The sequence below is a fragment of the Pseudorca crassidens genome, chromosome 3 (genome assembly GCF_039906515.1).
Source record: "Pseudorca crassidens isolate mPseCra1 chromosome 3, mPseCra1.hap1, whole genome shotgun sequence".
NCBI lineage: Eukaryota > Metazoa > Chordata > Mammalia > Artiodactyla > Delphinidae > Pseudorca > Pseudorca crassidens.
Window position 1 is genome coordinate 109443164 of NC_090298.1, and position 13978 is coordinate 109457141.

Consider the following 13978-nt stretch of genomic DNA (forward strand, 5'->3'; position numbering starts at 1 on the left):
AAAGGGTTATGTACCACAATGTTCATTGCAGCTCTATTTACAATAGCCAGGAGATGGAAACAACCTAAGTGTCCATCATCGGATGAATGCATAAAGAAGACGTGGCACATATATACAATGGAATATTACTCAGCCATAAAAAGAAATGAAATTTGAGTTATTTGTAGTGAGGTGGATGGATCTAGAGACTGTCATACAGAGTGAAGTAAGCCAGAAAGAGAAAAGCAAATACCGTATGCTAACATATATATATGGAATCCAAAAAAAAAAAAGGTTCTGAAGAACCTAGGGGCAGGACAGGAATAAAGACGCAGACATAGGACTTGAGGACATGGGGAAGGGGAAGGGGAAGCTGGGACAAAGTGAGAGAGTGGCATGGACATATATACATCACCAAATGTAAAATAGATAGCTAGTGGGAAGCAGCTGCATAGCAGCTGCATAGCATAGGGAGATCAGCTCCGTGCTTTGTGCCCACCTAGAAGGCTGGGATAGGGAGGGTGGGAGGGAGACACAAGAAGGAGGAGATATGGGGATATATGTATACATATAGCTGATTCACTTTGTTATAAAGCAGAAACTAACACACCATTGTAAAGCAATTATACTTCAATAAAAATGTTAAAAAAAATTTTTTGGTAAGACCATCCAAATATAAAGACATATATTTACAATGCACACATAAGCATATAGAGAGACACAACCAGAGATTTCATCGCTTCATTTTAAAACTTAGTAATGAATCAGGTATTACAATATAAAACTCACTAGTTATAAATACGACTTGGAATAAGTTTTAAAAGGCCTCTTTTCCCTTTTTTTCTTCAGTCTCAAGAATTGGAGATGGTCTAGATAAGATAAAGGTGAGTTCCTGAGAGCCTGTTAGAACATTTACATCTCAAAGGCACAGGGAGAGAAAAGCAATTTTCCCCTAGAAGGACTTGTTCCCTTAGGGTAAAAGTTCTGAAAAGATGTTTTATCAAGCCAGCAAAACCAGTTTTGGATTGTTAAATGAGCCTTGTCTTGGTCATTTTTCTCCAGAGCCTAAAGAATATTGTGACCATGTGGTGTTACCAATATACATTTGACTTTAGTCACAGAACCATAAATAAGGTGGTCCAATTTCATAGGATGCGTCATAAAGGGCTGTTTTTAGGAACTGAACTTTTGTTGCCCGGGTCTGCCAACTAAAATAGTGCACCTGCTTCAACACAAATATACACTCGCACACGTACATAAGTCAAACCGAGATAAGTCAAACCAGTTCCGAAAGGCTCAAAGCCAAGTTCCCAAAGGCTCACTGCAATACAATAGCATAGAAGCCTACACATAAGGAACTTCATCACATTTTCCTTCCCTTTTACAAAACAGTTCTAGTTGATAAATGGCATTATAATTTACAGAGCCATTAGGGGCCATTGTTCTCCTGATTTTAAGGAGTACTGAAGTTAAGCAGTGTTACAATAAAATACAATATTTTTCTTTTCATAGATGCATAACTAAAATTTCCCAATTCTGTAAAATACACCCTAGGGGGCTACAAGATGGAAAAGAGCTCTGATTACCTATTATTAGCTGTTCACGGCCAGCGTTGTCAAAATATCAAGCAAACAAACCAACCAATGCAAAGTGGTCTCTCGGGGTCACAGTTCCCTAATTCAAAAGGGAAAATCCCAACCAATGCCCTGCCAAAGATGAAGGCAAATGCATCAGAGAAGAATACCCTGCTGTTGTCACACATGAGCTCTGCTACTTGCCAGAGACCTCTCAACAAGCCAGTGACTTGTGTCTTTCACCACATAACTGAGAGCTCCATCGGCCAACCATGCCCAGTCAGCAGAAAGCCCTCAGGGCTCTCCATGAGACAGAAGCGTTCAGGCAGCTGCTAGACAGGATCTGAGAGCACCACTGGCCAGGGGCCAACGTGCCGTGGGTGAGATGTCTACACGGGATGGTGGTCCTTTCGTGGTTGTAAAAATTGTAACTTAACTAAACTCCGGGCTACTCACTTAATGCTCAGCAAAACCAATCTACTGACACCAGGTTGTGGTTAAGGAAAGTACAGCATTTATTGCACAGTGCTAAGCAAGAGAGTGGAAGATAAGCCTCAAATCCACTCCAACCTGGTCTTTGAGTTAGGGTTTTTTTTTAAAAGGGGAAGAACAAAGAGGCTGGAATTAATCATCTTGTGACATTTCTTAATCCTAGTTTCGTGAGTCAGGATGCCTCTGATTCATGATTCTTGACAGGTGGTCCATGACTCAGGGTCTGTTAGCTCATCTTGCCCTGGAGAAACAATCTGTGTTTGTACATAAGTGATGGTATCTATAATAGCAATTTTAGCACATTAATGACATTATTGACATCATAGTCATCTGACTGGTTGATTACTGTTCAGTTAGCAGAGGACTAAGATCAGAGGGGACAAGAAAGGGGATAAAGTTTTGGATAGAGAAATCATCATAAACTCAGTAAGGGAACTCAGTTTTAGGCAGACTTGGTTTCAGCTGGACACCTTCTGTTTCAGTGTCTGGGATTGAAAGGAGGAAGCCCAGTTGCACATTCTTCTGGGAGAATGAGTGTAGTTATTTTGGTGGGTTCTAGTGGACACGTACACCTGGATTTCAAGGTCACCTCCTCCAATAGTCTTTCTTGTTCTCAAATATGCATGTACCACCAGGTCTCCAGCACCGAGGACAGTGCTCAGGCAGCCCAACCCTGTCTATAAGCAGCCCTCCCAGGCCAGGCATTAGCTGACTCAGGAAGAAAAGGGTAGGAAATCAGAGAGCAGAGGTCAGGCAGTGGAGGGTGGAAGGGCCAGAGGTCTCTTCAGACCCAGCAGAGGCCACCTTCCCTGTGTGCATGTGCGCTCACAGCTCAGCAGCTAGGATGTGAGTTTGTGTAGGGGCCTGTGCCTGTAGTACCAATATATGACCTATGTGTGCCCAGCCTGTCTATGTACACCTTGTGGATGCAAGTGTGCAGGTATATACCTCTGAGACACTTCCTGTGTTTATAATAGGCACTTCCACCTTCTTCCCCATCGTAGAACCTGGACTCCTAGGAGAGCTGCTCCTGCTGAACTCAGACACAGCCTGGCAGGGACTCTGGAATCTCTCATGCTCCAAGCTTGGGATCCTCCAAGAGAGTGTCATATGGCTGTCAGAATCTCATCCCTTTACTCCCACTAGCAGCAGATTAACTAAAGACCTTCTGGTACTCAGAAGGAAACTCAGGGGAAACCAGAAGGCTGGGCAGAAAGAAGGTATGTCCCCATATCAGATTATCTTAGAGAAGTGGACAGATAACTTCTCCTAGGTCAGAGGGCCAGCAAAGCATTTCTTTGCAGAGCAAGTGGCCCAGGAGCCATGCCTCAAGCCCCAGGCCCAGCCTTCCTCTGCAGCACTCAGGTGCAGAAGTGCTCCAGGTCCTTGTGTGACTCCTGGCAGCCTCCTCTCCAGAGTGATGTCATGGGACACATTTAGTCTGGCCTCTTGCAGGATGTCGCATCCAGTTACTATTCCTACAGCTATCTCTGCTACTTGTAAACATTTTAATTCAAAAACCTGTACTGAAGCTGTGACACATTACAGCTTAACGTTATTATTTTCCTTTTTTTTCACTGAGCGTGTCTTGGTACCTCCCTGAGGAATGGGGAAGGAAGACCAGGAAGACCTCTCCTCTCTAGGCCTGTTCCTATCACTAGGTAAGGGGTTTTGTTCTTTCCTATCCTGGGCTTCAGAGATCTCCTCCCTGCTCTGTGGTTAACCATCTATGCACCATTTGTGAGCCTGGGCAGTTGTGACTCTGCATGGGCGTGGCAGCCATGGAACCCAACAGGAGGGAATCCAGGGCCCAGAGATACCTAGGCCAGGCTGGAGGACCCTTGGATTTCTCTTTTTTAGCAAGGTCACCCACAGTAGTGGTCGGCACTGTTCATGCCATCTCCTCCCAGATCAGCATCTCTGAGAGGGCAGGCAAGCATGATCCTGATCATGTTTTCAGCCCTGGCACAGGGCCTGACCCAAAGAATGCAGAGAACCTTATCCCACTCAACAGAGCAGGAGACTGAAGTCTAGAGGTGAGAGTATCTGCCTCAGGTCACACAGCACTTCTGGCCTCCAGACTCTTATTTGTTCATTCATTCAGCTCATGTTTACTAATAATGTGCCTGGCCCCCTCCTGGGCACTGCAGAGGCAGGAGAAACAAATAGGAAGCAGCAGTAACAGCAGTCCAGGGTGGTGAACGTGATAACACACATTCAACCCAGGGGAGACCTCCTGGAGGAGGAAAATATTTGAGTTGGGCTCTTAAATCTTGCCAGGCATCAAAGTGGGGCATAGGACAGCACTCCCAGTCCTGGCTCTGATGTTGTCATGCTGTGCAGCCCTGAGCAAGTTTGTCCCTCTCTGTGTTCACTGGTACAAGTGGGGGCGGATCTAGAGGCTTCTGGGCATCAGGACTAACTAGTGATAAATCTGCTGCCTCTTTATCATCACAAGTGGCAACTTTCTGTTCTGCAAGGCCTCATGTCCACTCTATGTCCAGCCTGCTAGTGACCCTAAGAGCCAGTCAAGGATGGACTCAGCCACTTTGGGCCCAGGTTTTCCTGCAGCTAGGACATCTGGGCCATGCTTCTCTGATAGTGATGGACCCTCTGTTATTTGAGCTCTCCAACATTTTTGAACACTCTCCTTTATTTTGACATTTTGATTGTATACACATTGTAAGTACCTCCTTCCCAAGGTAGAATCCAGAAAACTTTCTTTTCCAGCCTCCCTTGCAGGAACAGGTAGATAAGTGACTTAGACTGTACCAGTGAGATGAACCCTCATGAGCCTTTGATTCAAAAGCCAACAATGAGTGGGAGAGAGTCCTACACGTGGGCTCCATCTTGCTGAAACAAGGCAGAAGCAAGAATCCGCCTGCCAATGCAGGGGACATGGCTTCGAGCCCTGGTCCAGAAGATCCCACATGCCACGGAGCAACTAAGCCCATGAACCACAACTACTGACACTGCGCTCTAGAGCCTGTGAGCCACAACTACTGAGCCTGCGTGCCACAACTACTGAAGCCTGTGCGCCTAGAGCCCGTGCTCCACAACAAGAGAAGCCACCGCAATGAGAAGCTCGCGCACCGCAATGAAGAGTAGCCCCCGCTCGCCACAACTAGAGAAAGCCCGCGTGCAGCAATGAAAACCCAATGCAGCCAAAAATAAATAAATAAATAAATTTAAAAAATAATAAATAAATAAAATACATTATTTTAAAAAATGATGACGCAGTAAGACTGAGCAATGACACAGAGAGATGTTTGTGGCATGTGGCCAGTTGAAAAATGCAGGTTATAAAACAATATATTCAGTATGATTCCAATTATGTTTAAAAGCATTTATACATTCATGGGGAAAAATGGAAGAAAGGTTAATAGTGATTATCACCGAGTGGTCGGATTATAAGGGGTTATTTTTTCTTTTCTTTGAATTTACCAAATTTGCTACAATGAATAGACGTTTTTGCAACAAGAAAAAAATCTATTATAAAAAGAAGTATTTCCAGAGCTCTCTCTTGGTTCAGAAAGGGTTGGGATGTTTGAGAGGGAGAAGCATGTCATGGGAAGATCATGACAGAAATCAGAATGATGTCCCCTCCTACATGGCATGAACTACAAGGTGTGAGTAGAGGGTCAGTGCTACTGGACTTCTCACATCCTGACCTGTGGTCTCTTGGCATCTGCCCCAGTCCTCCCCTTCTCTGGTGGCCATTAGAAGTCCACATGGTCAGGACTGGAGGTGGCCATGTGGACCTTAAGAGTGACCCATGGGCAGCCCAGGAAGATGTTATAGAGGGTAGGAGGTGGACAGAGGCAGACCTTTTTAGAGGTGGTGGAAGGAGGAGCTCTCGAGGAGGGGCCAGTGCTGGGAAGTCAAAGGAGAAGTGAATTTTCAGAACAGGATGGTACATCTCCTGGAGGGAGTCAGGCTGCTTCCCAGTCTCAGAGCTTCTTACAGGGAACCAAAAAATCAATGCCCAAGACACTGCCCACATGGGCTCAGACCCACAGATAACAAAAAACAGTGCTTTGAGAGGGTACCCTCAGGGCCAGGAGAGAAACAAGAGCACAACACAAAGCACTTCAAAGATTAGGACTGACATATATACACTACCATGTGTAAAAGAGAAAGCTAGTGGGAAACTGCTGTACAGCACAGGGAGCTCAGCTCAGTGCTCTGTGATGACCTAGCTGGGTGGGATGGGGATGGGGGTGGGTGGGAGGGAGGTCCAAGTGGGAGAGGATATAGGTATGCATATAGCTGATTCACTTTGTTGTACAGTGGAAACAAATACAACATTGTAAAGCAATTATATGCCAATTAAAAAAAATAGGTGGGGAAAAAACTACTGGTTAGAAATCTCCTAGAAGGCACCAGAAAGGTGCAGAAGGGGGCTGCCAAAAAAAAAAAAACCCAAGGACCTGTGGCTGACTCCCCAGAAGAGCCACCTAAGTGGGAGCTCAACACATCTGAGCCAGCTGTCCCGTCCTCCCTAATCCCACAGAGGCCCAGGGAGGAGCAGGGACTTGCTCGAGGTCACACAGAAAATTAAGACAAAGACCAAAACACGGACATTCTGACTCCCAGTCTAACGTGCTTATCCATTACCCCCTAAGGAGAATTTTATTTAATTTGAAGACATAAATAATCACTATATTATATAAAGTATTTGAAACCATATAAAAACATTATTTGTCATCTAATTCAATTTATGAAGTAAATATAGACAGAATTCCAAAAGTTGATGTGACATCAAACTTTTAAACAATTAAAAATAGATAGGTCTATAGTGAGTATCACAAAACAGAAGCAGACTCACAGATATAGAGAACAAACTAGTGGTTACTAGTGGGGAGAGGGAATGGGGAGGAAATACAGGGGTAAGGGATTAAGAGGTACAAACTATTAGCTATAAAATAAGCTATAAGAATATATTGTACAACATGGGGAATATAGCCAATATTTTATAATAACTATAAATGGAATATAAACTTTAAAAATTGTGAATTACTATATTGTACACATTTTACTTTATAATATTGTACATCAACTATACTTCAATTAAAAAATAATAATAAATTAAAAAAAAAAAAAAGATAGGTCAGGGACTTCCCTGGTGGTCCAGTGGGTAAGACTCTGCTCCCAATGCAGGGGGCCTGGGTTTGATCCCTGGTCGGGGAACTAGATCACACTTGCATGCCGCAACTAAAGATCCCGCATGCTGCAACGAAGATCCCACGTGCTGCAACTAAGACCTGGCACAGCCAAAATAAATAAAAATAAATAAATAAATACGTTTTTAAAATAGGCCAATATCAGATATAAATATGGGCACCAAAAACATCCTAAATAAAATGTTAACTGATGATTAAATATGTAACTTGAATTTCCACTAACATAAAATACAATCTATCTCCAGTGTACCAGGCTGATATGGAACAAGCAGTCAGGGCAGTACCTAAAGATTTGTTGAGCATTATCCAGGTGTAATTACACAATGAGCTCATGTTCTACCCTTAGCAACTCTAAGACATAAGGATGCTAGGATTATCTCTGCAGCAGCTTCTTTAGGAAATGTTGCTCTCACTATGACCTTCAATCCATCCAAAGCTTTACAATGGGGGCTGTCATGTTCACACAGGTGACTCTGTACCCTGGTCACCAGTGATTGGTCAAAATGACCAATAACTGGAACAATCGCTGGACCCATTTTAGTTCTTCCCTGGGAACTTGGAACTGGAATTTTAATTCTTTTCTGCAGAGAGTACACATCTGCAGAGAACATGAAAAATGAAGCAAATACACCCAGAGAAGCAGAGATGAGAAACAGAGAAATTCATTGTTGAGTTCTCTATGGGCCAGTGAGGGGTGAGGGAAATCAGTGCGAGAAACAAGACCAGAAGAGGGTTCAGGCTCAACTATGTTGCATCTCAAAACAAATCCCCAGGGAAAGATTTTTTTAGCCAGTCCATGCTAGATTCTGAACTTCTGGTGACCTGCATTTCCAACTGTGGCTGCATCTCTGATTCCAGGGTGCCCTGGAGGCTCAGGTGCATTCCTGCATTTGGAGCATATGAGGTACTTCCCAGTGACCTCTAATCAATCTTTAGATGGCTTGGGCAGGTTACTACTGCTTGCAATCATTTGTACTAAAATACCTAATTTTGCAGATGAGGATATTGAGGTTTAGAGAGCTGAAGTAACTTGCCTAAGATCCCACAGCTAGCCTGAGATTTGTCCAAAGCCATCCACCTCCCAAGCCCGTGTTCTTTCCTTTATATGTATTAACAGGAAAATTGGCAAAAGTCATATTAAAGAGGAATCCACAACAATTCAACATCTTTTCTCAATAAAATCTCTTAAAATTAGGAATAGAGGATTTCCTATGTAAAAAAGAAAAGCAAGAGTTAATTTCTTGGGAAGAGGAGACTTGAATTCAGGAGCCAATCTACTTTCTAGTGGGAAAAGATGACAAGTATAACCCTAGGAACCCGAGTCTGCTGTCATCCCTAAAGCTATTAAAGCCTCATTGTGGTTTGTGTGGCGGCATACCCCAGAGAGAAGGAAAGAGAATATCCTGTGCATTCATAGAAACACTGGGGGGAACCACAAGCTCTCAGTGATGACACACAGCAGGGAATCCAACCAAAATACCAGTTCATCCTGCATACATGTGCTGTATAACTCCAACCTCACTCAAAATAATTTCCAAAAAATCTTTTTAATCTGTAGAATGAAAGCTCCCAAACAAGAAAAAGGTAATGGAACGTAAATCACCCAGGATGGACATGCTGGGCCCAAGCGTATACTGAAGAGAGGACAGTTTCACAAGGTGAATTCCCAGAGAACGTGGGGTAAAGAGTAAGGGAGGTGATGCTCACCTGTGGGAGCATCAGACTGAAACCCACAAGGCCACCCTCTCCACCCAAGAGAGGCCTGCCACCTGCCACCTCCTCCACTCAGTACTCATGCTGGTATGTGCTCAGTCATCTGGCTTTCAGGAGACACTCAATACAAGTCGGGTGTTGTAGGATTTCAGAATGAAAAAGAAATCATGAAGCAGTTGTAAACACCAACAGGACCTGTTCAGGCAGAGAATTAGAAACAATTTGCCCTAGGGGCAGCATTTTTTGTGCCAAAGTCAGCATGGGTCTTATGGGAGTGGGGAGGATGGACCTCTAAACTATGCCCTTGGAAAGGCTCAGGAAGGATGTCCTCAGGTGGTGAGAGCAGGCATTGGCGCTTGAAGGAAGAAGGAGATTAGCAGACTGGTCCTCCTTCCAGGCACCTCTGCTCCCTCTGGCCCCCTTCCACGGACCCTGCCCAACAACATATACACATTCAGCTCCTCTTCTTCCTTGGGCTCTCCCATTCCCATCACCATGTTTCTCAAGGGCAGGTCCTCCTGCCAGAGCAGGAATTCAGGGCCTCCAGCTAGCTCCAAATGCCCATGACCAGATTCTACTGAACCTCCAGCTGTATTACCCACAACTCCCTACCACGTGCTCTCTGCTTCACCTGGTTTTTGCTCCTCCCAGGAGACCTGATTCCGTGGTTCCTTGGCTGGGCAAACCGTGTCTGTCCTGTTTCACCCTAGACATCTATGCATCCAGATCAGACTCATCTTTCCAAGGCAAGCATAAATGATCCCGTTGGGGGAAGATCGTCCATATTCCTCTGAGGACAGGAGTCCATGTTGATCTGTCCTCTGGTTTGAGGTACTCAAACTTAGTTCTTCCTCCACCTGTAGATGGAAGAGAGAAGGAGGAAAGCCAAAAAGTGAGCACCTAGAGGGTAGAAACTCCAACAGAAGCAACTAAAAACTTTTGTACTACCCAGGAGTGTTTGTAAGGTGATTGAATATTTATTAAATATGAAAACAAATGTAACAGAAAATATACAGGGAAATATTTCCTTTACAAAAGCAACAAAGAAAAAAATAGAAAATGGGAGTAAACAAGACATGTTCAGGACCTAGATGAAGAGCAAGAAGGCTCCAATGAATGAAGAGATGAATGATATTCCTGGATTAAAATACTAAATATTACAAAGATATCAATTCTCCCCAAAGTTTTATTTACATTTAATGCAATCTCATTTAATTAATCTCTTTTGTTAAATTTAAAACTTAACAAAATGGGTAAGAATGTTCATGTACAATACTGGCTGAGACATTTTTTAAAGTAGAATAATACTAAAAATTAGGGACAGGTGGTGGTGGGATGAATTGGGAGATCGGTATTGACATATATACACTAATATGTATAAAATAGATAACTAGTAAAAAAAATAAAGAAAAAAAAATTAGGGACTTCCCTGGTGGCGCAGTGGATAAAACTCCGCACTCCCAAAGCAGGGAGCCTGGGTTTGATCCCTGTTAAGGGAACTAGATCCCACAGGCATGCCGCAACTAAGAGTTCACACGCCACGGCTAAGGAGCCTGCCTGCTGCAACTAAGGAGTGTGTGTGCTGCAACTAAGACCTGATGCAACCAAAAAAAAAAAAAATACTGCCACAATAATAAATGTCACAATAAATAATATACTGAATCACACAAAAATTAAATCTGTGGCACAGAAATAGATCAATTTACTAGAAAGCTCAAACACTAAACAAAAATACTACATGAAATTTTTAAATTTTGCAACTCAAAAACATTTATTATATGAGGAGCTCTTACAAATCAATTAGAAAAAACACACCCTGAAAAGAATAAGGGGCAAGAAGATGACTAAGCAATACAGAAAAGAAAAAAAATACAAATAGCTTGTAAACATAAAAATTAGCCAATCTCACAAGTAATCAAAGAAAAATTCAGTAAAAATAAGGTACATGTTTACTATTATTTATCAAAGTTTAAAACATGGTAATAGATTCCACTGAAAAGGGTTGAGGACGTGTGTTTGGATCAGCCTTTTGGGGTGGCAGGGCAATTAGACAAATGTATAGAAGTTTTAAGTAAGCACATTCAATCCACGAATTGCACTTCTAGGAATCTATCTTCTGAAAGTAATGTGTAGCAATAGCTATATATGAATAGTCAAAGATGTTCAGCCTGATATTACCTATAGCATAAAATATTTGAGGCAACTTCAATATCTACCAATAGTGGGTTATATTTTAAAAATTATTATATACACATAGGATAAAATACCATGCAGCCATTAAAAATAAGTGCGTAAGAGAATACACAATAATGCCAGAAAATGGTCACATGGCATTAAGTGAAAACAAGCTGTAAAATCCACTCTTCTGACAAATATTTATTGAGCGACTCCCAGGTGCTACTGAACAGCAATGAACAAGATAACGTTCCTACTCTCATGAAAGCTTCCGTTCCATTATAAAATTTATAAACCAGACTCTAAGCATGGTTCCAACTAAAAAAAAAAGGAAGATGTGGTTTATAACCACATCTCCCTTTATATAAGGGAGTCAAAAAAGACACAAAATGATGTGTCAAGAGAGAAAGCTTGGGATTGAGGGTGGTTTTTGTACTCTTTTTGGTACTTTTCTGAGTTTTCCAAATTGTCTGTCATGAACATATATTACATTTGTAGCCAGAATGAAAATCAAAAAATGTCATCTCTTTTCAAAGAATGTGAGTGGGACCTATGCCGGCAGTGGCTGTAGAGAAGACAGGCTGGGTAGGCGTGGGCTGGCTGCTCTGGGGATGGACTGAGGGGATGCAGGGGAAGGACTGCACTAGCGGAAGTGGGTGTGGGCTCCAGATAACGCAGGGTGAACAGTGGGAGGAAAGAAAAGTCCAGGCAAAGGAACATCTTATAAGTGTTTATCTAATATCCTCCCCCACAAAATCACATTGATCCTGATTACGGTGTCTTTCCCATGAGTCAGTGTCCTCACATGCCCAGGCATGGCTGAGGCCCAAGCCTCCCCTGAGGACAGAGAGGTTGCTCACTGATTTGACTCAATCCTTCCTAACCTGGCTTTTTCCTTTTTGAATCTCTCCTGCCTTTTTGGAAACTGGGTTTCAGAGTTGATCACTCATTTGATCACTTTCATTTCATCACTCATTTGTTCACTTTCATTTACTAAATGTTGTCACTTTTGGGCTCCTTCTAGTGTCCAGGCAATGGTGGCCAAGATTCTTGCCCACACCCTCAGCTGTTATAGATGTCCCCCCTGTCATTCCTGTGACAATCAATCCAGCCACGTCCAAGCCAAGTCTCTCTTCCCAAGAGACCTGAGGTCCCAGAGTCAGCCATGGGTAGATCTTGCCCCTGGGAATTAGAGTGATGGTCTTTGCATGCTGACCATCCCTCAGGTGGTTTCTTTCACTGGTGCGAATGAAGCTCTGCGTTGGAGTTTGGTATTTCCTCTTTGCAGCATGAGCTAAGAAACAAAGCTCAGAAGGAGGTTAATACTTCAAAACATTAACATGGCACATGCGATAGCTTAGACTAGCTTATAGGGCTTCTGCCAGGCCAGGTACCACCATCATCTTAGGGCAGCCTCCAGGATGACCTGGACTTTTAGGACCCTGTTCCTGCCCTCCCCTTCCAGTCAATAACTTCTGCGACCCCAGTTCTCCCCTTTCATCGCCCTTACCCTTATACATCCCACACAAACAGGGCCTCATGACTTTCCAGCACTCATGCTGTTCTTCCCACCATGCTGGCCATTGGACCTCAACTGTCCCTCATCCTTCACTTTCATTTCTGTCCAACCCCAGCTGCACTGCTGCCCACCCCTCCCAACTCCCTATCAGTCATTTTTGTCAGAACCCAGGACCTTCCTCCTGTGCTGATGCCACAGTGAATAGGGTTTAGTCCTTTACTTCACTCTGCTCACCCCTGTGCAAGCCTGGTGTGTTGAGAGGAGGTGGATGTGGGTAGTCACAATATCGTAGGCTGCATGCTCTAACACCAAGTGGTCTGAGGGGCAAAGAGGGGCTCCTGGCCCAGGGCTGCTCTGAGTCCAAGTTCATCCCAGAACAGAGAAGAAAATGACTGTCCTGTGGTCAGGCTGCTCCCCTTGGACCACAACTCCATGGACCACATGGGCACTGAATCCAGCCACGATGACCTAAGTTTTACTTGATTTCATGACCCTCCCAGATGTCATACCTTTTTTCTTCCCCATTGACAGCCAAACTGCTTGAAAGAGTCATCTATATTCACTATTCCACTTCCTCACCTCATAGTGTGTCCCTGAGGTGTCACTTGTCAAGGTCATTGATGAGCACCATGTTGGATCCACGTCTTTGTTCTCATCTTGCTTTTTGCTCAGCAGCTTTCAACTCAGCTGAAGGAAAACATTCTCCTGAATATTTTCCTCTCTTAAGTCCACGATTACACATTCCCCAGGCTTTCCTTCTATCTCACTGGCTGCTCCTTTGTTCTCCCTTTGCTGGCTTCTCTTTAGAAGAGTCCTTCCTCGAAATGTTGGCATGCCCCAGGGATGAATTCTCAGATTTGCATTTAAACTCCTCAGGTATCCTCTTCTAGGCTCATGCTGTAAGTACTATCTATACACCAATGACAAGTGTTTATTTCCCACTCTGACCTCTCTCCTGAACTTCGGACTCCTACATCCAGCTTTCCCCTTGGTAGTTCCTGTTGTACATCTAAGTGGCATCTCTAATGAACCATGGCTCTGTGGACCTTAGGGCTGCTTTCCCAGCATCCATTCTGTTCCTCCCCCTTTTGTAAGCTGATACTCCTGTCCACACCTCCAGGGATGGTCTCTGATTGGTGAAGACAATTAATATAACCCCATTCCCATTTGCCACAGTGATTGGTGATCTAAATTGATCCAATCAAATTGAACAAAAGTTTAGAAATTTTGTTTAATGGTTAGGCAGTAGAAGCTTCTTCTTCTGATGGGTGTTGAGACTGAAACAATACAGTCATTTTATCCCACTGAGGGAAGCCAGATTGAGGACAAAGCCAGATTAAGGA

The 13978-nt window shown here is 43.5% G+C and overlaps 1 long non-coding RNA gene across 1 annotated transcript in view; it reads right to left on the bottom strand.

Moving 5' to 3' along the window:
- The window catches only part of LOC137220795 (uncharacterized), a 43854-nt gene that overhangs the window by 14981 nt on the left and 14895 nt on the right, over positions 1-13978 (bottom strand). Inside the window, exon 3 of the long non-coding RNA XR_010941799.1 lies at positions 9573-9798. This is a non-coding gene — a long non-coding RNA (uncharacterized lncRNA). The remainder of the gene's footprint in view (positions 1-9572; positions 9799-13978) is intronic.